Genomic DNA, 4,958 nt, shown 5'->3' on the forward strand with positions numbered 1-4,958 from the left:
CAGTAGGCTTGAGTTGCGCGGTTGGATTAGCATGCGGTTGAGTGCGGCGTCGTCAAAGTCAGTGTCGACGCCGCGAATCACGCCTCGGCTCGTGATACCGGCAGGTGAGAGGTAGGCCGTGACCGGGTGTCTCTGGTCGGTGAGGATGATCTCTGTTACTCGGCTGTACGCTGCTGCATTAGTAGCGCTGGGCGTACTGACGACAAAAATGTTCTGCATCGAGTTGGGACAAAGAATGTCCTCCTCCGTTACCGATGGCGCTAGCTGAGATGCCATGGTTAGTGCGGCGAGAATCCTGTGCGGGCTGCAGGCTTGCACGTTGAGGCCGCCTCCCGGTCGCACGATGACTCGATTGTGACTACGTGGCATCGCCGGCAGTCGGCTCGCGGCTGCGACGCGTCGTAGAGTAGCGTTAGGCGTCGCTGTCGCGCCTCGTTGCGTTCCAGACTAGTGGGCTGCGAGTGACTTCGCTCGCGATTCTTGCCGTCTTTTTAGAACGGAGAACCATCCGTTTCCTTGTAATTCCTCAGGGGTGACGTCGTCCCCCTTCATGGCAATCTGCTGCGGCATTTCGCAGCTGGCGTGCGAGCTCCGTAGGCGGGGAGGCAGGCCTAACCTCGCCTAGGCTTAGCTCACTGGTGCAACGAAAAGGCCTCTAAAATGATGAAAAACGAGCCCACCTTGGTGAACCAGGTGTCGAAATGTTCAGGTGAACTTCGCGCAAGAGGATCCGTGCAGCTCAGGAAGATTCGAGGCCGTTGACCAGTCAGAATTGGCATTCGCAGCGGAGCGCGATAGGTGCGCGTCCGCACACCACTCTGAGAGACGCTACTCAGCCGCAAGTCACTAAAGTCAAGTAAGTGGGCTCTCAATTGAAGAGAGAGCCACGTTCAAGGCATAGTTTTTGAATGCGAAGCATTTCTTGGTGAACTTCGGTGACTTTGAGCGTATCTATATATCTATCTATCTATCTATCTATCTATCTATCTATCTATCTATCTATCTATCTATCTATCTATCTATCTATCTATCTATCTATCTATCTATCTATCTATCCGCCTACGACGTTCAGCTCTCCTGGCCGTTCCGATAATGGTATCAATACCAAACTTGGTATGGCATAACGTCACTGTATGAAGAACGCATATGACTAGTCATGAAAATCATGACATGAAAATCATATTCATGAAAATTATAACATGAAAATGATGACATGTGCGTCATTATTGCCATAATTTACACTTTATGGTCCTGCAACTGTTGCGGTGCTTTCGTTGACATGGCTTGTCGCAAAACTGGTATGGTATGACGTGATTGCATGGCAAACACGAGTGACAGACCCTAAAATGAAAATCATGACATGCATGTCATGTAATAACATGACTACATGCCACGCTCAAGATGCGCTTGTGGCCGTTCTGCTAGCTTCACATATACCGAATTTGGTATTACAGTACGTGAATGGATGTAGAAAGTATGTGACTGGTGCAAAAATGATAATAGAGAGTTTTAGTACTGCGTACGCTGCGTACGTGGCGGCGTTGCGTACGAAAGGACGCCACGTTCTGCGTAGTGCGCAGGCGCAGACCGCAACGCACACGTATCGCGTTACGTACGCAGCCACTACGTACGCACGCATGAGATGCGTGCGTGCGTACGTATGAGGTGATCGCGCCGCTCTCGAAAAAGTTCGCGAAAGCGCGAGACTTCGTTTTGCAAAATGGCGGCATCAAAGGCAAGCACCGACCGGCTCGGCGGCTTAAATGTTGCCATAATCTGGCTATAACACTTGGATTGGCTCACATTGGCTGTCAACAACACGTGCTTCTATTTTGATCTACCAGATGGCGCAACACGCTTCACGCTCGTTACGTACGCGGGTATTACGGCGTACTAAAAGCCGATTAGTGGCAAACGACGCCACGTAACGCAAGGCGCTTGCGTGATGCGTACGTAGCACCATTCCGCAGTACTAAAACTCTCTAATAGAGAGTTCTAGTACTGCGTACGCTGCGTACGTGGCGGCGTTGCGTACGTAAGGACGCCACGTTCTGCGTAGTGCGCATGCGCAGACCGCAACGCGCACGTATCGCATTACGTACGCAGCCGCTACGTGCACGCGCATGAGATGCATGCGTGGGTACGTATGAGGTGATCGCGCCGCTCTCGAACAAGTTCGCGACAGTGCAAGACTTTGTTTTGCAAAATGGCGACATCGAGGACAAGCACCGATCAGTTCTGTGGCTTAAAATATGGCCATAATCTAGCTATAACACCTGGATTGGCTCACATTGGCTGTGAACAACACGTGCTTCTATTTTGATCTACCAGATGGCGCAACACGCTTCACGCTCGTTACGTAGGCGGGTACTACGGCGTACTAAAAGCCGATTAGTGGCAAACGACGCCACGTAACGCAAGGCGCTTGCGTGATGCGTACGTAGCACCATTCCGCAGTACTAAAACTCTCTAATCATGAGATGCGTGTCATGTAACAACAAGACTACGTGCTACGCTCATGATGCGCTTGCAGTCGTTTCGCTAGCTTCCCATGTAGCTAACTCGGTATTACGGGACGTGAGTGGATGACGAAGGTACGATACTGGTGCAAACATGATAAACATGAGATGCGTGTCATGTAACATCACTACATGCTACGCTCATGTTGCGCTCGCGGCCGTTTCGCTAGCTTCACGTGTACCAAATTCTCTGTTACGCGACAAGAAAAGACCACATAGGCAAATGACGCATCCAACCATTATAACCATGACATGCGTCTCATGTAACAACATGGCATCATGCCACACTCACGATGTGCTCGCGGACGTTGCGCTAGCTTCACATATGCCAAGTTTGGTATTACATGATGCCAAGGGATGACGAAAGTATGTGACTGGGGCAAACATAATAATCATAAGATGCGCGTCATGTGAGAACATGACTACATGCCACAGTCAAGGTGCCAATATATTTCGACATGACGCGGGACGCTTGCTCGCCGGAATTCTTTTCGTCGCGTCACGCCGCCGTTGCCACGCCATGTGCCGATCCGGCTATATTTAAGGTCCCTAGATGAAACAAGGTAGCGTCACTCATTGTTCTCGAGCCGTCCTCCTTACTCTCTCGATTACTCCTCTTTTTCTCTGCCATCCGCGTCTGTAATTGGTGCATTACTTGCATGTGATCTTGGAAATGGCTGGTGGTCTTATTTATTATTATGCAAAAGGTTCAAAACGAGTACGCATGCGCATATGGCTCCAGCCGGATTCTCGCCGTGACCAAAGACAAAATCGTAGCCAGAACATCAACTAAAGAGGAGGAGCGTTTCGGTGTGCGCTAAGTCGACCAAGATTGTTTCGCCATGCTCGTTCAATGCAACATCTGCGTTTTTCAGCAGTGCTGCGTTGCCGTAAACAACAGAAAATGGTTTCGCTCCCTTCAACTTACCTCGTGCTTTCCGAGATGAAGCGCACCATGAAGTGCAACTATGAACCATTTCACGTGAATACTTTCGTGCAACTCCGTCAACGTATGTGGACGCGGATCTGCGAAGCGAGTTCACTTGTCGGTTTTTATTGAAACTCCAGGTGCGCGTCTAATGCGTGTCTAGTGCATGCCAGTTGGTACAAATACATGTGGGTATGCACGTATACAGAGCAGCTGTTGGTTGTAATCAACGCACCTTTAGAAACATTTCACTCTTGACCAGTTCCCGCTTGAGCCGAAACGCGCTGCTTCGAGACACCTCACCAGTAGAACTCTCATTTTCAGGAAGTTCCCAGCACCGCATCAGAATGACTTGGCATCACGATTGTCCAAATGGGCACATTTAAAAAAAAACGTCATCGCAGTGCTGCTGGATGAGTGTTCGTACCAGTCTGGTCGTAGTTTTTTTTTCATGCGTGTGCACAATCCGGTTGTAATCAATCGTCACAACGTCACGCCCTGTGGCCACTTACAGGATCCAGCAAGAAGCACGTTCACCGTGTCACAGCACGAACAAAACACAATCGGAGAAGTGGACTAGTTAGAACTGGACGAAATACCGCGGCCGTGGAACTAAAATGTACTACGCGAGACGCCATGGCTAGTGGTGTAAAGTATAGAACTGCCCAACGTTGCCGGTTGAGTAACGCACATCCCGCTTGCTCTTGTGTTGTGCCGTTTATGTTCATAAAGGTAACTGTTTATTCTACGTCTTATTTCGTTCCATTTTGTTTCATTTACATCTATTCACCGTAGCAACAGAACCAAAACATTCGCTTTTGGATGAAAGTTTTAAACCTTCTAGGGGACGCTTCAGGCAAATAAGCGAGGAGGAAAAGGGAGGGTGTCGCTACCTTGGAAACTTGTTTCATCTAGGGACCTTAGCTATAATCTCTCAGGTGCGCCGCGCAGCGTTGCTTTGACGTATGCACGTTTAGCTGCTTTCGGCATCCCTCCGTCACCAAATGAGAGAGACGCAGTGTTGTCTCGGTAACGCATCGGCGCGAAATGCAGCATGTCGCATTGCGCGCCGGTTGCCGTCGGGCCACGCTGACGGACGCTGGTCGCGCCTGGCGTCAGACTGTGCTCGCGTTTTGCTAACGTAACATCAATCTGCCCAGCGTGCGCGTGCGTCAACGCTACATTGGAGTATATTGGGCCCTTTATGATGTGCTCACGGCAGTTTTGCTAGCTCCACAAATACCAAATTTGGCGCTACATGACGTCAATGATGACAAAATATATGACTGGTGCAAACATGATAATCCTGACACACGCGTAATGTAAGAGCATGACAACATACCACACTCATAGCGTTCTAGCGGTCGTTTCGCTGGCTCCACATAGCCGCTGGCTCCACACGTTCCGCTGGCTCCACATCTATTCACGTCAAATTTGTATCATTTGACGTGAATAGATGAGTCGTCGCTGAAGTCGTAGCTAAAGCAGTAGCTGCCTACGACTTTAGCTCT

Source organism: Rhipicephalus microplus, chromosome 1 (assembly GCF_043290135.1).
Source record: "Rhipicephalus microplus isolate Deutch F79 chromosome 1, USDA_Rmic, whole genome shotgun sequence".
In the NCBI taxonomy this organism is placed as follows: Eukaryota; Metazoa; Arthropoda; class Arachnida; order Ixodida; family Ixodidae; genus Rhipicephalus; species Rhipicephalus microplus.